A 27839-nucleotide genomic window follows, 5' to 3' on the forward strand; every position below is an offset into this window, starting at 1 on the left:
GCGGGGAGTGGATGTGGGACATGATCTCAGAACCCCGGGATCACAGCAGGGAGGGCAGATGCTTGACCATGGGGCCACCCAGGCGTCCTGGGGTGGTAGGAACTATCACACCTTTCTGGGAGGTCAGGAAAGGCCTAGAAGGCAGGTCCCTTAAGGATGAAAAAGCCAGACCAGGCATGAAAGGCAAGGCATCCCGGGGGTGGGAATCGCAGGGACAAAGGCAGGGTGGCAGAGCAGAGCCTTTCAGGGAATCGGGAGTCCTCTGGGTAGATGGCGTGAGGAAGAATGAGAGGGAGACGCACCTGGGCTACGTGCCTGTGGGGGCCTGAATGCTCGGCTGCAGGGCAAGGCCTTCCAGCCAGGGACCACCCAGCCGCCGAAGCCTTGAAGCCCGCTTGCGAGGTGGTCATGCTCGCTTTTGGAAAAGCCCCCTTTGGCTGCAGGAGTGGCTTGGGGACAGTGGTCGGGAGGTGCCAGGAAGAGCGCGACACCACACGCTTCATGGAGGAGTCTATGATGAGCGGCCTGAACAACTGGTTCAGTAGTGCGACGGTCCCGGCCTGGGCCAACAGGTCATCCTCCCCTTAGCTGGAGTGGGGCCGGCTTGGCCGGAGAGGGGAGCAGGCTCGAAGAGAACCAGATGCAGCTGGAGTGAGTGGGGTTGAGGAGGCTGTGGTTTTGCAGATGAGTCAGTTGGCTGTGCCCTGTGCCAGGGCTGGCGGCCTCTGGGATTCGGGCAGGGATTCAAGGAAGGGCTGGGTGTGAGGGAGGGGTGAGGGGCTGCCCCAGGGAGGCTGTGGCTTGAGAGGTACCAGGCCAGCCTGGCCTCCCACCTCTGTTTACACCCAGGAGGCACTCCTGAGCTGCTTTCGGCAGGAGGCTGGGCAGCCCCGGTTAACACCTGCAGTGCCAACCCTGTCACGCCCAGCCCCTCCCCCAGGCCCTGGCATCGGGACGCAGGGCAAGCCTTCATTTCCTTTCTCTCTCAGGTAAACCTACCCTTGGCTCCAGCTCTCCTAGCCTGGGAATCCCGGGGCACTCTTGGTCCTGATGCCAGGCCCAGGGGCCAGCGTCCTCCTCCAGACTTGCTTTTCCAAGAGGCCCCACCTCTGCCAGCTGGCTTGTCCGAGAGAGGTAAGTAACCCACCAAGATCAGCGGGCTTCCCAAGAAGGTAGCTAAAGGCTGGGTTCCATCAGGGGAATGGATTCTAATGGTAGCAAGCATCCTGACAGGCTGAGGGCGGGGAGCATGAGGGTGCTGTCATGGGGTTAGGGGCTGTCGGAAGCTGTCCAGACCACGGCTCTGATACCCAGCAGTCTGGACAGCTAGCTGGGATGGCCTTCCCTCGGGGCTTCCTGGAACTATGTTTCGAGGGTCCCACATGGAAATGGGCTGGCTCTACAGGAAACGGGGCTAGATTGTTGGCCCTTGGCTCAAGGGAGGGAGGGCAGGAGGACTGCTGGTGCCATTGTCCTCACCAAGCTCGAGGCCCCAAAGGTCAGAGTGAGTCATTGATCTACGCTTGGCTGCTCCCTTGGCTCCCTTGGAGGGGAGGGAGGTCTGAGGGAGAACCCAGGGGGCTTCTCTGGGACCAGGGACCAGGGATAGCAGTGAAGGCAGAGGTGGCTCTAGGGAGACTCCATGGACAGTGGGGGGAAAAAAAGACAGAGGCAGGAAAGATGACTCCATGAGCTGTCCCTTTCTTGAGTAAAGCAATGAAGAGTGGGTGGAACGGAGGGGTTGTTGAGTAATGTCCTCACGGGGGAGGCTGAAAGGAGAAGGGCATGTGACCCTCGGGTGGCTCAAGGGCCAGTGAAGTCATTTTTTCTCCTGGCCTCAGCTTCTCCAGCTTCTCAAGATGACAGCCCTCCTGATGTAAGCTCTTTCTTAATGACACAAGACCAGTCTCTGGCTGGCCTTCCTTCCTTCCTCATTTCCTTCCTTCCTTCCTCCCTTCCAACCACAAACAGCCACCCAGGACAAAAAGGAATAGTGTTCTTTGTCTGATGGGCAGAATGGTTAATTGCTATTGAGTGAGTCCACATCCAAGCATGTGGAGGTCCGGGGGCAGAGAGATGGGGGTGCCCAGAGAGAGGGGTTGGCTGTGCTGGGTCATACAGGGAGCCTTCACAGAGAGGGTAGCATTTCTTAAAGGAAGAGTAGTGATTGACAGGAAGGGGACCTCCGGACAAAGGGTAGGTGGCACCCTGGGGCCAGGATGACTGGGCAGAGGCACAGGGGTGTGGAGATCACAAGGACTGGATGAGCAGGGGGGGGTTGCCTTAGATGGGGCAGCGATCACCAAGCCACCCTCTGGATTCGATGTTGGGTGAAGAGTGAAAGAACCTTGACATTGGTCCAGTGGAAAGACCGCGGGACCTGAAATCAGACCGGCTGGGTTCAAGGGCAGGTTCTGACACCTAGCAGCTGCCAAGCCACTTAACACCCTCAGTTTCCTCCTCTGTGCATTGAGATCACTGTGATGCTGGGGTTTCTGTAAGGATCATATGTGACAGTGCTGCACGGGCTGCAAATAACTCTGCAAATGCAAGGCGTCCTTGGGATAGCACCTCACCAGCAACCCCACTTCTGCGTTGACCTTTTTGGGTGCCATTTCCTGGGGAATGGCCACAGAAGGCTGCTCTTACCAGGCAGGTTAGCATTCCTGCAGGCAGTGAGCTTTCTGACCTTTACTGCCCGCTCTGTGGAGTTGCTTGGTTTGGGATCCACGGCTGCCCACCCCACATCTTGGGGGCCTGCTCGAGTGATCCTGGAGGCACTAAGACCAAAGCCTGAATCTGGAATTGCACAATGCTCTAGAGCTAATCCTAGACACTGAGACAGTGAGGCAGGAGAGGGTAGGGCCAGTACACCCAGCACACCCTGACCAGTGGGACTGGACCCTGTTGCCACAGGACAAAATAGGACAATGGGGCAGCGAGCGGGTGAGGCCAGAAGTGGGTGGACATGTGAGGATGTGGGTGAAGGACAGGGTGAAAAACAGATGAACGGGGCAGGTGGAGCCTTCACTTCCCGCACGGCCCCACATTCCCTACGCTGGCCCCACACCCCGGTCTCAGCATCTCAGCTTTGGGCCTGCCTAGGAGGTAAGGCTGGAGGCGGGGAGGAAAAGGATTTTTTAGCTCTTAGTGCCTGTGATGCCTCTCCCTAGCCCTGCTCTCCCCATGCTCTACTATGGCAGCAGGTTCAGGTCCCCTGGCCCCAGGGGTCACCCTAGCTTAGCCTGGGCAACATCCTGAGTGGTCTGTGACTCAGCAGTTTTTGCCAGAGGGCAGGGCCTCCGTGGGCTGCTGAGCTCAGGTCCCCACAGGGCTGAGGTGTCTCAAGCCCAGGTGGTCCTTGGCACCTGCCCTGGCTCCTGTACCCCCCTAAGCCCCTCATCTGCTCATGGACTCTGAATGTCCCTCTGTCAGCAACACTGTGGTGCCAGGACAGGGCTGTGCCCAGTGACTCAGCCTGGCCCTCTTCTTTGTACTGAGTAGGTGCCATAAATATTTGTTGAATGGAGTTCTTGCCTCTGGTTGGGATTTTCCACTGCAGCCAAGTAGCTGCTCCCGGCCCTGCCCCAGGCCTAGTCTGTCTCCACGGCTACCTCTCACACACTGTCCCTTCTCTTCCCTGTCACATCCTGCTCTTCCTCTGACACCCCTTCAGACTGCTCCTCCAAACCTCTATCTCCTGGAAGTCTGCTTCCCCAGGGGTCCAGCAGCCTCCCCCTGGGACCCCATCTGCTCAAGAGCCCTGGCAGCTGTGCCCAACATGTCCCTAGTGCTCATTTCTGCCTTCTGGTCACCGTTGTCTTCCTTCCTCTGTGGGTGTCTCGGTGGCATGGATGAGGAAAACAGGCCCAGGAGCAGAATCCATGGTGAAGTCCTGTCTGTGGGGGCCCGTTGGTGGGCCTCCTGGCAGCAGGGCAGAGGGCCAGGGCCAGGCTAGACCACATGAGACCAAGACTTCGGTGTGGGGAGAAAAAGGATCTCTCCTAGGCCAGATGGCCACGTATGCTGGTTGCTCAGGGCAGGTCTGGCTCTGGCCTGTTGCCCTGGACTAATGACTGAATAGCAGTGTAAGCTGTATGGCCACTCTGGAGGGGCTGCCGTGGGTGCCCAGGGCATGGGGAACCAAGCTCATAGCCTGCCTCCAGGGCCCAACAGGGCGACTCACTCAGGTTGGCAGCTTTCCCCTCTTGAAGAGGGTGCTGAGCATCAGTCCCCTGACTGAGCCTGGGTTTTAAGATGGAGGCAGATTCATGAGGTACGCGGTAACAGGACAGCCCATGCTTGAACTGCAGCGAGAATGGCAAGGGGATGTGTGACAAGCGTGTGAGTAGCAAAGAATGTCAGGTGAAACCGGGAGAGAGCTTTGCAAGCCGTAAAGTTCCTGGATATTCATGATAACAGCTAATCTTTATAGGGGACTTACCACATTGCCAAGCAAGCCAATGACGGGAATCATATTATTGCCCCCCATAGATGAAGAAGCTGGGGTGTGGAGGGATTAAGTAACTGATGGTCACACTGCTAGGAAGCCAAACTCTAGAGCCACTGTCTTTTTTTTTTTTTTTTAAGATTTTATTATTAGAGAGAGAGAGAGAGAATGAGCAAAAAGGAGAGAGGAAGGAGCGGGACTCCCTACTGAGCGGGGAGCCCTATGCGGGACTTGATCCCAGGACCCCGGGACCATGACCTGAGCTGAGGGCAGACGCTCAACCATTGAGCCACTCAGGTTCCCCAGAGCCATTGTCTTAAACACTACATGGCCATGCCTCATATCTGAAGCTTCAGTGCAGCTGAATTTTGTGAAGATGAAAATAAGGCCAGGTGTGTAAGTTTGCTTTGTGAACTAAAAACACTTTTATAAACAGTAACAAATTGTAAAGTATTTTGGAACTAACTTGTGACAACCCATGGGGTTCTAGGATTTTATCCACAGTCGTGCCATCTTCACACCACAGCTAAATTATTATACCAGTGTCCCAGCCAGGGCTCTACTTTTAGCTACTCTCATCTCACATCCATCCTTCTCGGAACCGCTCAAATATTCTTTTTATTTAATTTTTCATTTCTTTTTTTTTTTAAACGCAGCTTTCTTTCTTTTTCTTTTTTTGTATATTTTTTTTATTGGAGCTCAATTTGCTAACATATAGCATAACACCCAGGGCTCATCCTGTCCCCCTCAGTGCCTGTCACCCAGTCACCCCCACACCCCACCAACCTCCCCTTCCACCACCCCTTGTTCGTTTCCCAGAGTTAGGAGTCTCTCATGTTCTGTCTCCCTCTCTGATATTTCCCACTCAGTTCCTCTCCTTCCCCTATGATCCCTTTCACTATTTTTTATATTCCATGTATGAGTGAAACCATATAATGATTGTCCTTCTCCGATTGACTTAATTCACTCAGCATAATACCCTCCAGTGCTTCTCAAATATTCGTCGTGGTTTTTACCACTCTCAAGAAGGGCTGACATGATAGCCAGTGAGATAAGGCCGGAAATAGAAATGGGAAGTGGAATAATGGAAAAAAGAACTGGGCAGTTTTTCTTTAGTCACTAATGATAGGAGAAAACGTGGGAGAACTCACCGAAGGGCAAATATTTTACGTGACTAAAAAAAAATAGCAGCTGACGCCTATGTAGAACATTCGCTGCGCCAGGCCCTGTTCCCAGTGCCCTGCTCACATTGCCTGGGAGTGGACATATTGTCCTCATTTTGGATGAGGAAACTAAGGCAGAGAAGTTTAGGGGCTTGCCCCAAACCTAGGCAGCTTGGCTCCTTTGTCTGCTTAGCTCTTCTGCTATTTTTTTTAAAAATCTTTTTTTTTTTAAGATTTTATTTATTTATTCATGAGAGACAGAGAGAGAGAGGCAGAGACACAGGCAGAGGGAGAAGCAGGCTCCATGCAGGGAGCCCGACGTGGGACTCGATCCCGGGTCTCCAGGATCAGGCCCTGGGCTGAAGGCGGCGCTAAACGGCTGAGCCCCCCGGGCTGCCCAGCTCTTCTGCTATTGACAGCTTTCCTTTTTTTTTTTTTTTATTGACAGCTTTCCTAATATGCCAGTAATTTCTTCCTGCAAAGTATGTTAGGAGGGCAACATACAATCATAATAGCTATCAGAGGCGTGACACTTCCCTCTTTGGTAGCACACTCTGGCCCCTGTATCCCCTAGCAACAGCACCTGCACATGCCCAGAGTCTCACGCACAAAGTCATCATCAGCTTCTGGCCCCTATGCCACTAACAGCACAGCACCCACCCTGTGCCTAGGGATCAAATGGAGAGGATTGTTGGCCTTGTCCCTTCCTCCGTGAGAACACATTTGTCCACAGCAGCCTAGTTTACAGAGGTGCACCTCTGCCTTCTACAGAGACAGCCAGAATCTTCTTAAAAGCGTGGCTCTGTTTCAGGAGAGGGCCTTTGATAATTGATAGACCCATCTGAGGAGATCCTCCTCAACAGAAGGACAGAGTGCCCTGGATGAGTATTGCAGACCCCACTTTCTTATCAGAAAGTAACTCCTCGTAGCCATGCCAGGCCTGAGAGCAGCAGTGGTGGCCTTCTAGTGTCTGTAGGACCCAGGGGAGGCATGGGTGGCACCATCTTGGTTTGCTAGTAGAGACCATGGATTATGGCTTCCCTCAATCATATAGAGAGATTTCCAGGGCTGAGACTACTCCTTCCCCCCGTAATCATTTATGTGGCACCAAATAACAGTCTAAAAGGAAGAGGGTGCTAATTGGTTGATCGACTGAGCTATGATGTGCTCTCCAGAAGCAGTTGAAGGAAACAACGTACGTCAATTATCTTTTATGCGTACCCAGTGTGTTAGGTACTTTCCCATGTCATCTTATTTATACCCTGCAATAACCTCACAGAGTAAGTGTTGTTATAGTCACTAGAGATGTGAGTAAACCAAGGTTTCAAGAGGCTGAAGAACTTTCAGTAAATATTGTGGCTGGAGGTTGAACACAAGCCTAAGTCTTCCCACTGTGTTGCACTGCCTCCATAGGAAGATACTTCTCTGTCGTCTCACTGAAGGGACCTGGAGCTGGATGGGGTATAGGTTAAGGCATCTCCCCAAGAATGACAGTAGGCAGCCACCGTGGAACACTCCCCACTATGATGAGAAGATTGCAGGGCAGGTGGGGGGGGGGCAGGGTTTCCAAGAACCGCTCACCTCCTCTGGACGTCACCAGCAGCAATGGCAGGAGGGTCCCCGCCACCACATCAGACTGAGCTTGTGTTGAGCACTCCTCAGGTGGTGCGAGCCCAGCAAGGCCTACCCTGCACCTGCCAGCTCTAGGTCTTTCTTCGGTGTTCTGAGCCCTCCGCACGATGGGACAGGCCCTGGGACGCCCCGTTGAATGCCCAGATGCTGGTGGAGTGACCAGGAAGGCGTGAGTTCGGCTTTGGTCCCTAGGGCCAGGCCTCCTCAGGGAGGACAGGGAGCTTGTGGAGACTGTCGCTGCCCTGCCGCTCCCTTGTCCCTGCCAGCCGCCCCACCCCCAGTGCTCGTGCCCTTCCCTGCAGCTTTTTCAAGGGTGGAGGTTTGGCTGGAGCAGGAGTGGGGAGGAAGGGGGTCAGGAGGTAGGGACCCATGAGGGGGAGGACCGGCGCGCCCAGAGCTGCACTTTCTGAGCTCCCACCACGCACCAGGATGATGTCAAGCGCTTGGTGTCCGTCATTTCTCTGCCTCCTCATTTCCACCTAGGGCTGGGCACTCTGATGATCCGCCCTGCACTGGCTCAGGAGCTGAGGCTTACGGAGTCCGGGTCGGTCTGCCTCTCCAGCCAGTGATCTTGCCCTGACATCAGAGAGAGGGCCCAGGGAGGAGACGGGGAGGGCTCCTCAGGCAGGGCAGGTTGGCCCAGAGGCCACTATAGTCCCGGGTTCCCCATTCATGTGGCCCCCCATCCTGCCACCCCTGACTGTGCACTCCTCCGTTTGGCAGGCCTGCCTCATTTAGGGACCTTTCTGCCGTGCTCTTTGCTCCCAGGAAACCCTGCTCCCTGCCCAATGGTTCACACTGAGGCAAAATGATTCTGGGAAAAGCACCGCATGTAGAAGACCTGACTCTGTGTGGTCTCTGAACCCCTTACTACACAGAGAAAGCTAACCTGGGAGGACGAGCCTAGAATAGTGCCTGACGTATAGTAGGTGCTCATTAAAATGTTCATTTGTAAAAGCAGAGATTATAACCCCACTTTACAGTCACTGATAAGTCTGGATGAATATTCTGTATATAAAAGCTCAGGAAACGGTGAAATTAATTAATTGTAAGAGTATTAGTATGATCTCAGGAATGTGTGTGTTTTATAAGGGCAAAGCCTTGAGCCAAGAGATGAGGCCTTGACTGGCTGGGAAATTTTCCTGGGTACAGAAAGTCCCCACTGTTGCTCTTGGAACACACCTAAAATCCCGCAGTTTGTCTCTGGCTGCCTCCTATGAAGCAGGCAGCTGTGCTGAGCTGGTAAAAGACTCTCACAAGGAACCCCAAGACTGGATACTTCAGGTCTTCAGAGAATTTTCCAAGGATCTTGTTTTCAGAGGGAATAACCCAGACCTGAGTGGCTGGGAGGCTATCCTCAGGGAGGGGGGACCACAGAGAGCTCCAGGTACTACCACCACAGTGCTCTCAACTGGCTCCCCGAGACCAGACAACAGCCAGACAGGCAGACAGATGTGCAATGGGAAGGGGCTATGGTTGCATACTGCACCTGGAAGTCACAGCCCCTTGGATTCCCCTCAACCTGTCAGGCGCTTGACTCCCAGCTGACCCACCTGCTAGCACTGAGAACCACCTGCTTCCCTGCTGAAAGCACTCAAGGTTTGATGTTTTCACCCAAAAGCTCCGAAGGGACAGAGCAGGGCTTTATAGCCAATTGTGTGAGCTCCAACACCCAAGTTCTGTCAAGTGATGTTGCTTGCGACTAGCATCATCTTTTACAAAATTTTTACTTTAAATTGTGGTTTTAAAAAAATGCGTAGAGTGGGACACCTGGGTGGCTCAGTGGTTGAGCATCTGCCTTTGGCTCAGGTCGTGATCCCAGGTCCGGGGATTGAAGCCCACATGGGGCTCCCTGCAGGGAGCCTGCTTCTCCCTCTGCCTGTGTCTCTCATAAATAAATAAATAAAATCTTAAAAAAAATACATAGCATCAAATTTATCACCTTTGTCTTTAAGTGTACAGTCCAGCAGTATTAAGTCTTTTCACATTGTTGCGTATCAGATCTCTGGCACTTTTTCATCTTGCCAAACAGAACTCTGTACCCATTGCTTGACAGTGCCCCATGCCCCTTCCCCCAGCACCTGCCCCCCCACCCCACTTTGTCTCTATGGTTTTGACCACCCTAGTACTTCATGTAAGTGGAACCATACATTATTTGCCCTTTTGTGACTAGCTTATTTCACTCAGCATGATGCCGCCAAGATGTTGTAGCATGTGACAGGATTTCCTTATTTTTTTAGGCGGCCTAACATTCCACTGCTTGCGCGTATCACCTTTTTTAAATCCACCTATCTTTCAGTGGACTGCTTAGTTATTGTGAATAATGCTGCAGGGAATATGGATAAGCAGTACCATCCGTTAAAGCAAGGACGTTTGCACGTGTGAACCTGTGCATAAACACATGTACAAGCGAGTGCTAAGCACACACACTCCCACCAGGGCATGACCTGCCTTTGCTTATACTTCAGAACAAACCAACTCTTTGCAGCAATCACATTTTCATGAAATAACATCAGGTATTAAAAACTTTTGTTAAATTAATTGGGCATTAAAACACAATAGAAAAAGTCTTTTAAAGTTTTCACTGGGTTCAAAAGAGTGGGTTGATTTTATTAATTAAATTGCTTTGGGATTTAAACCTTTTTTGATTAGCTTCGTATTTTGAAGCTGCCGGTCAGATTTTCCCAGGGCTGGGGCAGTGGCACTTGGCCATGACATGTGTTTGGAAGGACAGTGACCCCGTTCAAGGATAGGCTGTTCCACTCTCCACGAAGATGGAGGCTGGGGAGGCTTTCCATGAGTAAGAAACACAAATACACTTTACATCTCAATCCCAGACACATATACGTGTGATGTAACTGACATGAACGTTTTCTGAAACACCACCTAACCTCCTTCTGTGAGATGTTCTCACATTTTCCAGTCCAGTGTTGTTTGCAGCGAGGACTGTGAACTGCTTATCACCAGCCAGGAAGGAAATAAGCGCAGAAATTAAGAGTAAGTGTTTAGTGTATGAAAAGATGCTTGACATCATTAGCTATCAGGGAAATGCAAACGCAAACCACAAAGAGATATCACTTCATGCCCACGAGGACAGCTATAAGATAAGTGTTGATGAGGATGTGAAAAAATTGGTTGAGAATGTGAAATGGTACAGCTATTCGGGAAAACATGTGACGTTTCCTCAAAGAGAGCAGCACAGAATTCTATGACCTGGCCACTTTACTCCTGGGTGTATGTACTCAAGAGAAGGGAATATGTATGCCCACTCAAGAGCTTGTATGTGAATGTTCACAGCAGCATTATTTGTGACAGCCAAAAGGTAGGCACAACCCAGATGTCTATCAATTGATGAATGGGTCGACAGGATGGACTGGATCTACTCAATGGAATGGTACTGGGCCATAAAAAGAGCTGAGGTACTGATCAGTACTACAGTGTCAACATACCTTGAAAACACTATGCTAAAAAAAGAAGCCAATCATAAAAGATTACATACTGTATGATTCCATTTGCATGTAGTATCCAGAACAGACAAATCTCAAATAGAGAAAGTAGATTAGTGATTGCCAAGGGCTGCGGGAGAGAGGCTGGAGGGGAAGGTGACCGACTGCTAATGGGTGGAAGTCGTCTTTCAGGCATGATGTGAATGTTCTGAAATAGGCTGTGGTGGTGAGGGCACAACTCTGTGAATATACTAAAAACCAATGAGTTGTGCACTTCAAAGCCTGGATTGTACGGTGTGTGAATTACCTCTCAGTAGAGCTACTCAAGAGTAAGTGTTTTTGTTTGTGTTTTAACATTTTATTTATTGTTCATGAGAGACACAGAGAGAGGGGCAGAGACACAGGCAGAGGGAAAAGCAGGCTCCCCGCGGGTGGCCAGATGTGGGACTTGATCCCGGGACCCCGGAATCACTCCCTGAGCCAAAGGCAGACGCTCAGGCACTGAGCCACCCAAATGTCCCAAGAGTAAGCATTTTTTTGTTTGTTTTTTAACTTTTATAGCAATTTGACATTGCTGTGACATCCAAGAGCATGATCCCTTTTCTACTAATTCATTTTTATTGCTTTATTACAGTTTACAAAAGTATCAGTCCATGACAGATTGGAATTTTTTTAAAAAAGTCAGCTTGTGAATGACAGATCATTGGAAAAGCCCTGTTCTGATCGATTTCATTATTATTTTTTTAAGAATGTAGTTTGAAAAAGCTAAGTTGATTTCATCATCTACTGATGGCTTGTGACCTTGTCGTTTGAAAAAATAGTGAAAAGTCCTGCTCCAGGGACCAGTGGCATGCAGGCAGGCAAAGTCCATCCCCTTCAAAGTTCTTACAAACCATCAGAGGAGGTGGCACCTTCAAGGTAAACTGAAGGCCATATCCATGACCTGACTTCTGCCCACCCTGCCCGCCCCATCTATCACAGACCCTCTGCTCCAGGCAACAACATGATTCCCAGAGCGGACCAAACTCACTCAGACCCCAGCGCCTTTGCTGATACCGTGTCTCTGCTAGAATGATGACCCTCCAGTGCCACCCACCTGGAAATCACCACATTGTGCTCCAAGCTACAGCCCAGACATCATCTTGGGCCTGGCTTTCTCTCTTTGCTCCTCTTTCCCCAGGTCCACAAAAGCAATCGTTACACAGCATGGGCATTATATGCCTGCCGGTCCATCTGTCCCAGTAGATGGTAAACTTCCTGAGGAGTGATCTTTGGTTCACCTTTTTTTCTTTTTTTAGATTTTATTTATTTATTTATTTGAGAGAGAGAGAAAGCATGAACAGGGGGAGGAGCAGAGGGGAGGGAGAAGCTCTCCGATGACCAGGGAGTCTGAAAACAATGACAAGGGGCTCCTTGGTTCATCTTTGCATCCTGATACTCACCAAGGGGGATGATCACTGCCCGAAGCATAAGTGTGGGCTAGCTCACCTCAGTTTATATGAAAGCCAGGATACCCCTGTCTCTGACACCAAGGCGAAGAGCCTAGCAGAGTCCCTTTAAGTAAACGCCGCCCACTGCCCCCCATCCTTGGTCTGGGCACTCCCTTCCCTCGTGCCTCTGGGCATGTTTCCTGGCACCATGGATTTCCACAGTGACGCTTATATGTCTTGTCTTCCTTGCATCCTCTACCTTGGCACCAACTACGCCGGACCTCTTTCTGTTTCACACTGATCATCATATCTGGAGCTGCAGTCTGTACCATTCCCAGGCTTCTTTGACATGGGAAATTCTTATTTTGCACTGTGCCTTTTGAGGGCAAAATGTTAGTTTCTAAACATGTTACTCAAAAGAGGATCCTCCTCCCTGACCCTGCCCTGCCCCAATTTGGCCTGAGTTTTTATGTCCAGCTGGACCCAGGCTACTATTTACGATACATGGTATTATGTTAATCTTGTTTCTCTCTCTCCTTCCCTCTCTCTCTCTCATAAGCATGTGACCATTTAGTACTGTTAAAGTGTAAAAGGTCAAATTACTCCCGAGGAGGTGAGCAGCATAAACAAATCAAGAGAGACAAGCTGATTAAAACATCACTGAGATGATTTAGAAAGGCAGAGAAAAGCAGGTGGAACTAAGCACCATTCAGCCAAGGTTTGGTACAGATTAGAAGTAACCTTCATTTCCAAGTGTCTGGGTAGCTCAGTTGGTTAAGCATTTGACTCTTGATTTTGGCTCAGGGTATGATTTCAGGGTCATGAGATTGAGCTCTGTGTCAGACCCCACTCAGTGTGGAGTTGGCTTGAGATTCCCCTCTCCCTTTCCCCCTCCTGCTCACTCTTTCTCCTTCTCTCTCTCTCTCTCAAAAAAAAAAAAAAAAAAAGAAGTAACCTTCATTTCATGAGTCTGTGTCTCTACCACACACACTACAAGGCATCATCATACATTATTCGGGAGCAGGGGCTCTGGGAATGGAACATGTGGATGCGTATACCAGCTCTACTGTTTCCCAGCTGTATGATGCTGACCAGGTTACTGAACTTCTCTGTGCTCCTCTTTCCTTCCTGTGAAACGGGGGTAGCAACTGTGTGTATCCTATAGGGCTGATGTGAGAATGAAATGAGTTAACACAAAAGGGCACATAGCAACAGTGCCTGGCTTATTATGACAAGTGTTCAATAACTGTAGAGCTGGTCTTCTTTTTTCCCTTCTTTAAAAAGATTTTATTTGAGAGAGAGAGAGAGAGAGAGCACAGAGGGAGAGGGAGCAGACTCCCCGCTGAGCAGGGAGGCCCACGGGGGCTCGATCCCAGGACCTTGAGATCATCACCTGAGCCAAAGGCAAATGTTTAACCACCTGAGCCACCTAAGGGCCCCTGCTGGTGAGCTGGTCTTGAGTACTTTGACCGCATCAGAGCTAAGGATGGGAGCAAGACAGGACCGGGGTGGAAATTGACTTCTGGCGCATGCTGCACCTTTGCCAGCCCTGCCTTAGTAGTAGACACTCGATACCTTGTCAGTCACTCTATGAGGTACATTGTGTTACCCTAGTTTACAGCACAGTTAGGCTTAGAAATGTTAGAACAGGAAGGAAAAAAAAAAGCAAAGAAATTACTGTGTGAAGTAGGGCAAAACAACAAACGATTTCGGGTTCTGTCAACAACTTTTCTCACCCAAGATCAAAGTGAAAATTAGTAGGAGGTGATGCTTGCTTACCCATCTAAGGATGTGAAAATGCTGGCAGAGCTGGTTTCCAAAACACATCCCTGTTCTAGTTGTATATCTGGCCCACGTAGCTTCTCCATGTAGCTGTTAAGCGTCTGAAGAACTCTGTTGAGAAGGGAATTGCAATGTTCCCAGTTTATGGCTGGGAAAGCGAGCCATCTCTGGGGGCCTGTGAGCAAAAGAGAAGTGCCTGCAGCTGAGGCATGAGCACTGACCATGGACCACAGACAGTCCTCCCTGCTCCCCACCCTCACAGATGTAATACTATCAACAGTTCAGATCTCTGCACAGACCCTGGTGGTTCTTCAAGGGAGAACACTCCCATGCTCTCCAGGTCACAATGCAGAAAACTCCACAGATGGGCCTCTACACACAGGTCATCCTGCTAGCGCATCTGGGTTGGAAGGTGACGATCAAGTCACCTCTTCACAGTTGCCTCTCCTCCTGGTGGCAGCTCTGGGGGCCTTTCCCACCAGTGGTCCTCAGGTCAGCTTGTCAGAGAGGCTCTCATAATCTTGGGTTTGAGAAAGTAGTATTGAAGTATTGGGTATTGATTCCTTTCCTCTCAGTGCAAATTCATTAAATTGAATTCCGTTGACTCTGATTCCAATCCCAAGAATTTCTCATGAGTCACATAAAATCTGAACCTGCCTATGGCAATTCGAATAACTTTTCCTCCCTCCTTACAGATGACTTTGAATCATCTGTAGAAATTGCTCAACTGGGGAGTTATAAATGGAAATCCAAATTTTCTTAGTTTAAGTCTATGTTTCACCCAGTGATGGTTTCATTGTTTTGTTACCTCCATCCCCCTCTAGGTCCCACTCAACCTCTAGCACTTTGAGACTGGGAAAGATTTTTCTTTTCATTGTTATACCTCCAGTGTCCCACATAGGACTGGCACATAGTAGAAGTTAAACAAATATTGGCTTGATGGATGGAGGTGTAGATGGATGGCTGGAAGGACAGATGATGGATGGATGAATGGCAAGATAGACCTACCATCGATCTGCGGCCAGGTAGATGGACAAGAACACAGGATTGACAGTGCTGCATTGTGATGCGGTCATTAGCTACTTTCTCATGAGCTACTTTCTCACGAGGATGTTGGTGGACTAAATGTTTGCTTAGCTAACCTGGCAGAAAAATCTTGGCTATTGATTGGTTTTGAAAAACAGACATGTGAGATCTTAACTTACACATTAACTAATTGCTTTTCCTTGTTACCACTTGGTTGGCTTTGTTTTTCAGTAATGATATGCATTTCAAATACATATGATTAACATCCTTTGAAGGACCTCAGGCCAGGAAGCCATAGAAACTGTCCAGACTAGAGTCTATGCCACAGATCTGGTACCTTTCCAGCCCCAGCATGCCCCAATACCCCCTAGGAAGGGCCCCTGTGTTTCTGCACCGACTCCAAATTCCCAGACCTAAGAATATAATTTCTGCCCCTCTGGGGACACCCTCCACCTCATGAGAGTTAGAGAGCTTGCAAGAGTGAGCAGGCTGGACAGACAGTCTGCTGGGAGGGCTATGGGCAAAGCCTCCTACTGCCTGTTAATAGTGGACTTGGGCAGCAAACCTGTTAGAGGAAGTGCGCTCTGTTCTTGCTGTTGTCTTGCTAACCTACTCAACTAGACCTGGCAATCAAACCTTTGTGTGCTCTCCTCTCCCTGCTGAGTCGGACATCCTTAAGGCAGGAGGGCCCTGCCAGTGGCCCCATGGCTGTTCCTGCTCTCACCCCCCCTTCCCTTTCTCTGGCTTCTCATCACCCAGGCTTATCTTCTGCCTGGATCCTGCCTAGTTCTGCCAAGGCCCCGTGTATGATTAGTTAGTTCTAACTGACAGAATGTTCTGGCTAGTAGCGAGCTGAAATCTTCCTAATAGGAATTCCACCTCTTGGTCCTATTTCCATCCCCTGGGGCAATATTGAATACTCTACTCCATCTTCTGCGTGAGGGTCCTTCAGGCTTTTGAAGACAAGTAATGTGCCCCCTTAACACTTCTCCACTCGAGGCTGACAGCTCCAGTTTTGGCGACAGTTGCTTGGGGTTCTTGCTTTTCCAGACCCTCACCATTCTAGACATTTTCTAGTTTGTTAACTTTACTCTGGAAAAATCTTTCAGAAGACTGACAAACTATCCCAGATTGAAGGAGACTAAGAAGACATGACAAGTAACTGCCATGTGAGAGCCTGGACTGGGTTCTGGACCAGAAAAGGGAGAAGAGTGAGCCAATTGACTCAATTTGAATAGCATCTGTAAATTAGCTAAGGATATCAATGTTAACGTCCTGGTTTTGATCACTGTACTATGGTTGTGTACGATGTTAGCATTTGGGGAAGCTGGGTGGAGGGTATATAGGAATGCTTTTGCAACTTTTTTGAAAGTCTAATATTATTTCTAAATAAAAGTTAGAAAGTAGTCTTTCAGATGTTGTGTTGGATTTACAAAGTATCAGTTGACCTAGTTGACTGTAGAGAGCTGGTGAGGTCTGGGCTGGTCAGACAGTGCCTCTGCTCATGCCTTTTTGCCCATCTGCTAGTCTACCCTGTGGTCAGCACAGTGCCGTGCCTGCAGCTCCTGCCTGGTTGGCTCCAGCGTCTCTGACTGCTCAGTCTAGAAGGGCTTCATTGGGAAGGAACAGTTGGGAATCTCAAGGCTGCTTATTTTGTATTTCCTGTATTCTGGGCATTTTCCTTGGGAATCCTTCCCTCACCAGTACATGTACCTCGTCATTCTTATGTCTCAAAGTTAACCATGAATTGTCTGGTTTCCCCAGTAAACACTTTGATAACTTATATGAAAATCATTTTAACCATTGGTAAGGAACTTGATTACAGAATTAATTGTTATTAGTGAATCTGTATCAATGTGGTCTAAAATTGTATTGCCTTTTTGAGTAACCAAGGCATATCGCTGTCTCCTTTTAAGCTGGGATCAATTGTAAATGTCTAGAAATTTTCCCATTTGAATTGTTCTCAATACAGATCTCCTGCAGTTCACTTTTGCATGATAACTTTTTGAACCCTAACTTTACATTTTTTCCCCATAAAATTTCATTCTAGCTATCTTGACTGATTTGGATGTGGGATCTGCCATCTATCATCTTATCCCTACCAACTCTATATTACTTATATATTTAATAAGAACACATTCCAAGTCTTATCCAAGTCACTATAAAGGAATGAGAGGCGTGCCATCTTCAGTGGGTCGACATCAATCAATCGGTCCAAAAGAGTGCTCAGCTAGCTAATAAACTCTCATACTTGTGGCTATCATCTAACCCACATTTCTCTGGTTTATCCACAAAAATATTCTAAGACGTTGTCATTTTAGCATTTTCTTGATTTATCAGAACAGATAAAACAACAGCTTAATAATCTGGAACTGGCATAACTTGTTTTACCAGACTGGAATTCAAATAAGATTCAAATCATTTCTTACTTTCCAGATTCATATCTTGAATCCCTACATGCCCAAATCAATTTGTTTCTAGGACAGCCACAATAGTACCACAAGCTTGATGGCTTAAAGCAATAAAAGTGGATTCTCTCACAGCTGAAAGGCCAGAAGCCTGAAATCAACGTGTTGGCAGGGTTGGTTCCTCCCCGGGGCTCTGAGGGAAGATCTGTTCCATGCTTCTCTTCCAGTCTCTGGTGTTTCTTAGCAATCCTTGGTGTTCCCTGGCTTGTCGTGTTTCACTATGATTTCTGCCTCCGTGGTCACGTGGCCTCCTTCCCTGGGTGTCTCTGTGGGTCCTTCTCTCATCTTATAAGAATACCAGTTGTATTAGATTTAGGGCCTACCCTAATCCAGAATGATCTCATCTTCATTATATCTACACTGACCTTGTTTCCAAATAAGTTCATGTTATGAGGTTTCAGATAAACCTGAATTTGGGGGGCAGGGGGGTGGGGGGAGAAATACTGTTCAGCCCAGGACACCAACTCAATGAAAACCGCTACCCCCTGCTGCCCGTGTGCGCTGTGCAGCAAGCACGGAGCTGGGGGACCAGGCTCCCTGCCGCCCCCGGAGCTGCGAGAACCACAGGCCACACCCGCCGCACCCCACCCAGGCCGCGCTCCAGCCCTGCTCTCGGGCGCCTGAGCTTCCTCGCGTCGTGCTCACACAGGACGGAGCCATGCGGGGCTCTTCCTCCGGGTCCTCGGCTGCGGAGGGTGCATCAGCCTCAGCCACACACTATGCTGGCAAATAATCAAGGGACATTTGACACCTCCCCTTGGGCGCAGTTAGGTGCCCTCTGGGAGGTGGGGGGCTCTTGGCTGGTTCAGCCCGAGAACATCCAACAGTATTTAGCCTCAAGGCCGAGAGGTGGGTCCTGACCCTTTTCGTCCCGGGCTCCTTGTATCTGTGCAAATCTGTCCAGTTGCTTCCGGCAACCAGCGAGGCGGGCCAAAACTACGGAGAACGGCGTTTGTCAAGCTGTAGGCCAGCGGGAACGTTCAGTTACATCGTGTTCTCGGGGTGACGGCACCCCGCTGCCTACAGCTGTATGACCGAAGGTACCATTCACTCGTGACATCGTTGTAGGAACAAGGGCGTCCTCCGAGGTGATCTGCCTCCGCCTTGCTGGCTGCTGTCCTTGAAACGGTAGCTTATCAAGGTAGGAACATGGGAAATTCCACTCTCTACGTATCCCATCACACTTGTGGTCCACGTTTGTGCCATGAATCAATGTCACGTTTGGAAGTCAGAGGTACTTAAACTTAACCCAAATGCACATTCTTTCCCTTTTTGAAAACTAAGAAACATCTCGTGTTTCCCTGGCTATTGGCTTCTTTCCCAAATTTCTCAGAATTCATGGACAGTGGCTCTGTAATCTTATCTCCAAATTCTGATGAGATTCCTCTGAAGCTGAAGCTTGTATAATTTCGCCAGATGCTCCCACACCTCTTCTCTGATCTTAGGCTTGATATTCTTCTTCTGGAATTTGCCCTTACACTTCTAGTTTGAGAATTACTACTCTTTTTAATTTTTTTAAGATTTTATTTATTTATTCATGAGAGACACACAGGCAGAGGGAGAAGCAGGCTCCTCGCAGGGGAGCCCGATGTGGGACTCGATCCCAGGACCCCGGGATCACAACCTGAGCCAAAGGCAGACGCTCAACCACTGAGCCACCCAGATGCCCCAAGAATTACTATTCTTGAGAAAAACATTATGTGTTTAAAAAATTATGCCCCTTCCACTAAGTGTGGGGCCTGGTTCTTCCTTGTTATTTTTCTTGCTCCAAATAATTTTCTAAATCAGGCTTTCTGTGGTCTCAGGCATTTGTTGAAGGCTCAGCTCATTTTACACATTAGTATTCTTGACACCAGCCTCACAGGTTTGTGCTTTTTGGCATTTGTTTTTGGCCCTCTGCCTCCTCCCACTGTTAGACATGCTCTTTGAAATTCAGGACTCACCCTGTATTAGCAGTGGTTTCTTTAAATGACTCCTCGTCCTCCACTCTACTTTCTTTCTCAGCGAGGTTATTAGTTTACTCCTCACTCCACAAATGCTCCTGTCACCCCCTCACATGTCAGGCAGGGTACTAGGCACTACTGATTTACCAGAGAACAAAGCCATGTGGTCCCTGCTCTTACAGATTCAGGGAAACAGACAGTATTCAAATATTCAAGCAAATAGTGTAAAATTGCAACTCTGATAACTGTGAAGAAGAGGTACAAAGCACTCTAAGAATTTATGAGTTTTGTTTTTTTTTTAAATCTAGTCTAAGATGCAAAAAGGGATCACTGAATTAGTATCTAAAAGATGAAGAGGAAATGTTTACTGAGGTCAAAAAGAAAGAAGAAAACAATTCAATTAAAAAATGAGCAAAAGAGGGATGCCTTGTTGGTTCAGTTGGTTGAGCAACCGACTTGATTTCAGCTCAGGTCCTGGTCTCAGGGTTGTTAAGATTGAGCCTCACATTGGGCTCCATGCTCAGCACGGAGTCTGTCCCTCTCCCTCTGCTCCTCGCCATGCTCTCTCTCTCATGAATAAATAAATAAACAAACAAGCAAACAAATAAATAAAACCTCTTTAAAAAATGAGCAAAAGGGGATCCCTGGGTGGCTCAGCGGTTTGGCACCTGCCTTTGGCCCAGGGCGCGATCCTGGAGTCCCAGGATCCAGTCCTGAGTCGGGCTCCCTGCGTGGAGCCTGCTTCTTCCTCTGCCTGTGTCTCTGCCTCTCTCTCTCTCTCTATGTCTATCATGAATAAATAAATAAATCTTTAAAAAAATGAGCAAAAGATCTGAACAGATACCTCATCAAAGAAAATATACAGATGGTGAATGGCATATAAAAAGATGCTCAACATCACTGTCATCAGGAAATTGCAAATGAAAACAATTTGATACTACTATACACCCATTAGAATGGCCAAAATCCAAAGCACTGACAATGTCAAATGCTGACGAGGGTACAGAGCAGCAGGAGCTCTCCTTGCTAGTTGGAATGCAAATGGCACCACTATTTGAGAAGATAATTTGGCAGTTTCTTATAAAACTAAACATACTCTTACCATAGGATCCAGCAGTTACACTCCTTATAATTTGCCCAAATGTGTTGGAGACTTTGTCCACACACACACACACACACACAAATGTTTATAGCAGCTTTATTCATAATTGCTAAAACTTGGAAGCAACCAAGATGTCCTGCAGTAGGTGAGTAGATACATAAACTGTGATATGTCCAGACAATGAAATACTATTCAGCACAAAAACTATGGAAGAAGAAGAAAAAAATCAGTGGTTGCTAAGGGTCTGGCAGAAGGAGAGTTGAATAGGTAGGACACAGAGAATTTTTAAGGAAGTTAAACTATTCTGTATGATACCATAAGGGTGGATATTTATAATTATACATTTATGCAAATCCGTAGAATGTACAACACCAAGAGTGAGCCTTAATGTAAGCAATAGACTTTGGTTGATAATAATGTGTCAATATTGATTCATGGAGTGTAGTGTAAAAAGTATACAATCCATTGTACATTTGGTGTGGAATTTTGGTGTAGGAATTTGGTGTGGGATTTTGATGGTAGAGGAGGCTGCTTGTGTGTGTATGTGTGTGTGTGTAGTAGGGAAAGACAGGATATATGATAAATCTCTGTACTCTCAATTTTACTGTAAACCTAAAACTGCTCTGAAAAATAAAGTTTATTATTTTTTTAAAGGCAAGAGGAGGAGTGTTCCAGGAAGAAACTAGCACATTCAAAGGTCCTGTGGCACAGGGAGACTTGAGGATCACGTGGGCCCAAAGGAAGGCCCACAACAGTGGAAAGAATGAGACAGGGCAGGTGGATCTGGTAGAGCTGGAAAGACAGGTGATGGCCCAACTCTGCAGAGCCCAGTAGGCTGTTAAAGCTGTTTTTCTTTATCCTGAAAGCTCCAGGAAGCCATTGAGTGGTTTTAGGGTGTGGAAGTGGGATAGGGATGGCAAGAATACGATCAGATTTGTATTTCAAAACAATTACTCTGGCTGCAGTGTAGAGGGTAAAGAACACATTGAAACTGTGGAAGGTGCAGAGCTGGCAGGAAGAGGCCAGTTGGGGAGCTGAAGCTACAGCTCCACTGCAAAATAAAGGTAGCCTGAGCAAGAGCGGGTGGGTGATGTGGGGATGAGAAGAAAGGCCAAGGCAAATTTGGGATGTCATATGGAAAGTACTTGGAAGGGGATGAAACATACAAAGGATGGGGAGGAGAGAGTGGCCAAGCATGCTTCCTTGATTAATCTGTGATAGTATAATGAGAATTTTATTTCTGGAGATTTATGTCCTTGTTTAACCACATTCTCCTTTGAACTTTCTGACTCATGCAAATTTCCCAACTGGTCAAAATCTGCTTTCCTTAAGTGAAGTGAACATGGCGAAATATGTCCTACTGGCCCAAGTCCCTTTTGTACCATAAAGGGCTCCCTGATATCACTTCTACATTGTAAACCAATATTGATACATGTAGAATTAGGTCCAGCAACAGAGCTCATCATGTCTCTTCTACTTTCAGAGAGTTGAGTTCATAAAGCAAAGCAAATTAAACATTCTTGAGGGGACCCCTGGGTGGCTCAGTGATTGAGTGTCTGCTGTCAGCTCAGGTTGTGATCCCAGGGTCCCAGGATTGAGTCCCCCCATTGTACTCCCTGTGTGGAGCCTGCTTCTCCCTCTGCCTGTGTCTCTGCCTCTCTCTCTCAGTCTATGTCTCTCATGAATAAATAAAATAAATCTTAAAAAACAATAACAACAACAATCTTGGGCCATCCACGGTGGGAGGGTATGGTCACCTATCTATACAATAGTTACCACATACCAGGAGTTGTTCTGAGTGTGTCATTAGCTCACTGATTTTCCCCAAAGCTCAGTGGAGTAGATATAATTATCATCATTTTACAGTTGGGGAAACAGAGACACAAAGAGTTTAAGTAATTTGCTTGTCTACACACAGCCAGGATTGGAACTCTGGCTCTGGAGCCCTTGCTCTAAGCCATTACTTGAATTGCCTCTCAAATGAAGTCTTTCTGCAGCATCTTTCAAACTAATCCTAGAGAGAGAAATCCTTTTGCCTCTTAGGTCTCAGAAGTGGAGGATGGAAGTCTGCAGGTGCCTGTTCTATGGGGAAAAGAACAAAGCTGACCTGCAGGGTAATCTGAAATGCGAGATGGGAAGGGATAGAGAGATAAAAAGAGACAGAGCAATAGGCAGAGATTGGCCAGAAGAAAGAAAGAGATCTAAAATGTCTGCAGGAAACTACTGTGGCCAAAGTATGCAAAACAGCCAACACCAGCATCTCTCAAGGACGGTTGGCTCTTTTCCTGATAGTCAGAAGGTGAATGTCAATTTTCAGGGAGGCATGAGGAAAACAAAAGATGCACATCTGTTTCCTGAGACACAGGGCTAAAAGCCAGGTAGCTGGGGAGCTGGACTTGCCTTGAAGAGTTTGGCAAAGACAAAGACAGGCATGAGCCTTGTGTGACACTATGGTTCTTAACCAAGAGTATGTAGCTGGCCTTTGGGGGAGTACTTTAAAATTCTTGCATCAAGGGCACCTGGGTGGCTCAGTGGTTGAGTATCTGCCTTTGGCTCAGGGGCATGATCCCAGGGTCCTGGGATCGAGTCCCGCATCGGGCTTCCCGCAGGGAGCCTGCTTCTCCCTCTGCCTGTGTCTCTGCCTCTCTGTGTGTGTCTCTCATGAATGAAAAAATAAATAAAATCTTAAAAAAAATTCTTGTATCAGCCCTACAGAAACTCTTAGAATGGGGTTGGTTCCAGGCATTTGTATTTTTTAAAAGCTTCCCAAGTGATTCCCATCTTTTGTTTTCTTCATGCCTAGGTTAAGACCTAGTGGTCTGAAGACATATAGCTGATGATCATGAGAAGTCTCCAGGTGAAATTTTTACTAAGTGTTTAAGAGATAAAAGGGAAATTCTTTTTTTAAAAAATTTTTATTTATTTATGATAGTCACAGAGAGAGAGAGAGGCAGAGACACAGACAGAGGGAGAAGCAGGCTCCACGCAGGGAGCCCAACGTGGGATTCGATCCCGGGTCTCCAGGATCGCGCCCTGGGCCAAAGGCAGGCGCCAAACCGCTGCGCCACCCAGGGATCCCCGGAAATTCTTTTTTTAAAAAATTTTTATTTATTTATGATAGTCACAGAGAGAGAGAGAGGCAGAGACATAGGCAGAGGGAGAAGCAGGCTCCATGCACCGGGAGCCCGACGTGGAATTCGATCCCGGGTCTCCAGGATCGCGCCCTGGGCCAAAGGCAGGTGCCAAACCGCTGTGCCACCCAGGGATCTAAAAGGGAAATTCTTGAACATGGATGTCAAGCAGGGCGACGAGGTGGGGTGGGGCGGGGGCTATAATTAATTTGACCTGAAGAAGCTTGGGCTATTGTCCTTGAATTTATTCATCTGGATTCCAGGTGGGTCAACTGTGTTTCATGAGGCAGAAATGGCCTGACACCATCTTAACACAGTCTAGAGAATGAGACCAGCGAAAGTGGGTGTCCCCACAAGAAAGGCTCAGGTCCCACATTCCTCAAACACTTGCCTTCACCATGAGTGGGATTTGATCACCACACACCCAGGCGTTGAACTACCACTCCTGAACTAAGGGTAAAACTGGAATGATTATAGATGCTTTGAAGAATAAATAGTTAAAAGGGCATTTTGTCAGTTACTATTCTATCCACCTTTCCTGTTCGAATGTAGAATTCTTTTTAAGAATAAACATGCTTCCCTCCTCTTAAGACTCTTAGGAAGAAAATGAAAGAAAAGGGCTTTGAAAGGGTATTGGCAATCGCACAATAGATGCAATAAAACTATATAAAAAGGAGAGCAAAAAAAAAAAAAGAAATATGGGATTCAGGTTCTGGGTATGCTTTGGGGTGCTTTCATTTTGAATGCTAGGTGTGGGGGTACTTTTTCAATTATCAAAATAACCAGCAAACAGACCAAATAAATAAATAGAAGTGGCCATGCATGAAGGATGATGATCAACTTGATTCTCTGCATGTAAGGGGCAATTTAGAAAGAAATCAAAGCTAGATACATAGGGAAAATTCACCTGCACGTAATCCCACCACCCACAGGGTAACGATCATCATTAACTTTCTCTTTTCTAGGTTTTTTTTAATATATATATATATAAGATCATATTGTATCTATGATCTTCTCTTTTTTATTCTCATTTTAATGTGTATACTATAAGGCAAAACAAAGTTCCAAACACTGAAAGCAAAAAATGCACAAAAAGGCTCTGACAGGCATTACACAATGATCCAGATTTTGTAAAACTTGGTGTTGAACATGGGGATTGCATGATCATATTTCTAGAAATTGAGACTCCTGGTTTTTGTTTTTAAGTAATAGACTTTGTTTTTTTTTAAGGAGCCTATTTTATTTGTTTATTTTTAAAGATTTTATTTTTAAGTAATCTCTACACCCAACATAGGGCTCAAATTCACAACTGCAAGATCAAGAGTCGCATACTCCACCAAGTGAGCCAGCCAGGCGCCCCACTTTATTTATTTATTTATTTATTTATTTATTTATTTATTTATTTATTTTTGAGCAGATTTAGGTTCACAGCAAAATTGAGCAGAAAGTACAAACGTCCTCCTCTTTTTACTTAACATCAGGGCACACAAATATTTTCATTTCATTAAAAGCTTCTCAGAAACAAACTTTTTACTGTCAACAAAATGTTTCCTTATATGGATGTCATATGGTTTACTTAGCCTTACCGCCACTGGACATTAGGGTTATTTCCAGTTTTTTGGTGGTATAAGTAGAGTGGTAATGAACATTTTTGTGTATAAATTCCACCCCCACACATATTTAGCATTATTTCTTTGGGACAGATTATTAGAATCATTGAAAGAACCAATATGAACGTTTTAAGGCCTATTTTATCAAACTACCAACTTTCTTTCCAGAAGTTTTGTGCAAATGTACACCTTTACCAGAAGAATTTGAGAGGATCTACTCACTACACTCTTAGCAGCTGTGGTACGTAGAAAAATACACTGTCTCACCCCTTGTGCCTAGATGTCCCCTTTAATCTCTGGAACCTAAGTAGGTCACCTTATATAACAAAGGAGCATTGTTGCTTCCCAGCTGATCTTGAGATGGGGTGATTACCCTGGATTACCCAGATGGGCCCAATATGATCACAAGTGTCCTTAGAAGTGAAAGAAGGAAGCAGAAGGGAACCAGAAAGACAGCTGAGTGAGAATGACTCAGCCCTAGGTTGCTGATTTTTAAGAAGGAAGAGGCCATGAGCCAAGGAATGTGGGAGGGTCTGGAAGCTGGAAGGGGCAAGGAAAGTACTCTCCCCTAGAGCCTCCAGAAGGAACACGACCCTGGTGACACCATGATCTTAGCCAAAAAGATGTGTCGGACTTCTGACTATAGAAATATAAGTGAATACATTGGGTTATTCTAAGTCACTAAGTTTTTTAGTGATTTGTTAGCCCAGCAATAAAACTGCATTGGGTATCTTCATTTCATTTCATTCTGGTGGGATTTAATGCCATTTTAATTTGCATTTGTTTGATTTTCTGGGCAGAGCCCATCTATTGTTCTGTCTACCCAGAAAAGACTCTTCTGGGAAATGCATCTTCTCCTCCCTTATAAACAGGTAGTCCAAAATCAAGTCAGATCCCCAACCAGTTTAAGCCATTCAGAGCCTTTTTTGTAATTAAAAATTTTAGGATTAGAGAATACAAACCCTATCCTTCGGTATTGGTGCGGAAAGAGGTGAGTCATAGCAGCTGCCAGGAGCATGTTTCTGCCATCAGCACAAAGCCTCTCGGAGAGAATGACACTGACACACAGAGAAAAGCAAGGCAGAGGGGCAGGGAGAAGTCTCTGCAGGACTGGTCAGCTGCATCCCTGCTCTTCTGGCTGGGTGACACTTCCAATAAATGTCTCTTTTGCAGAAATTAGCTTGAGTTGTGTTCCTATCACTTACCACTACAAGAAATACAGAAACTGGAACCTGAACTGGGGTGTGGAATTTTCTTTTTAAGATTTTATTTATTTATTCATGAGAGACACACAGAGAGAGGCAGAGACACAGGCGGAGGGAGAAGCAGGCTCCATGCAGGGAGCCCGACGTGGGACTCGATCCCAGGACCATCACGCCCTGAGCCAGAGGCAGAAGCTTAACCACTGAGCCACCCAGATGCCCCACATTCCTGTTTTTATGTTATCAAGCCAGTCAGTTAGATTATTTTCCAGTGGCTCATAGGACTCAGATCATGTGTCATTCAGACTTACACTTTGGGAGACTCAGTACTAGAATACGAGGATGAGGGATCCCTGGGTGGCTCGGCAGTTTGGCACCTGCCTTCTGCCTGGGGCGCGGGTCCTGGGGTCCCGGCATGGAGCCTACTTCTCCCTCTGCCTGTGTCCCTGCCTCTCTCTCCCTCTCTCTGTGTCTATCATAAATAAATAAATCTTAAAAAAAAAAAAGAATACGAGGATGAGAGAATATGTCGATGATTTCTCATAGCCTTTGGGAGGGTGCTGTGAGAGACATGTAGTGTAGGCCCAGAAGAAGCAAGTGTTTTAGGGTTGCAGTGCTATAAAGCCCAAGTCTGCCAAACTCAGGTGTGTGATTGCTCAACCACTAAGGTAATTATTTTTCAAATCTTCTTTCTTTTTTTCAAATTTTCATGATGATAAGAACCACCTGGGATGATTGTTAAAAATACAGATTCCCAAGCACTTCCCAGACACAGAAAAGACACAGAAAGACAGTAGATGTGGGATGTGATTTAGAATCAGTTTTTTTCCACCAAATTCCCCAGAAATTTCTATCATTTCACAACTCCATGATGAGGTATTTCTCAGGTAACTGGACAGCAGGAAGTGATTTGTAAGGCAGGATAGCTGTGAGGCAGAGAATCCTCTCCACTGCTCTGCTTATGAAGGGTCTTGCAGATGTGGGCAAGGGAGATACTATCAATAGGCAAAACGTGAAGAGTCAGCCTGGTGACCAAGGAACTCACTCTTTGCCAACACGCAGTGATATTCACCAACCACAGCTCTGACCTCACCATCCCTGTCCAGCTGGTTGTGGTTTAAATGCTGGACCAGTGACCACTGTGTGTCACCTCCTTTTCACCCATCTAAATGGTAGCATCTATAACAGTAACCCTACTTCCCACCAGCATTGTACATGACATGTGTTGGAAGTGGTTGGTGACTACAGGAATCACATACCCAAAGAGGACAGGAGCATGAGGAGCCATGAGAAGACTTGAGCAAGAGGAACAAACACACTCAGGAACCCTGGACTTGTACTTGCTACCAAACGGTCCTCAGAGTTAATGCTTTGAGCACCGCTTCTATCCACACCCATACTCACTTATTTTCTCCAAACATGTGGAAACAACATCTCACGTGTATTAAGCGCTC

General features: G+C 47.2%; 1 long non-coding RNA gene across 1 annotated transcript; it reads left to right on the forward strand.

Annotated features, from left to right (window-relative positions):
• The first annotated feature begins 1019 nt into the window (after window positions 1-1019).
• LOC129519108 (uncharacterized) lies at window positions 1020-26362 on the forward strand. Its single transcript, XR_008666347.1, has 2 exons — window positions 1020-1134; window positions 25352-26362. It is a non-coding gene; the product is annotated as an uncharacterized LOC129519108 (long non-coding RNA).
• Window positions 26363-27839: the final 1477 nt, after the last annotated feature.

This window comes from Nyctereutes procyonoides, unplaced genomic scaffold (assembly GCF_905146905.1).
Source record: "Nyctereutes procyonoides isolate TBG_1078 unplaced genomic scaffold, NYPRO_anot_genome, whole genome shotgun sequence".
NCBI lineage: Eukaryota > Metazoa > Chordata > Mammalia > Carnivora > Canidae > Nyctereutes > Nyctereutes procyonoides.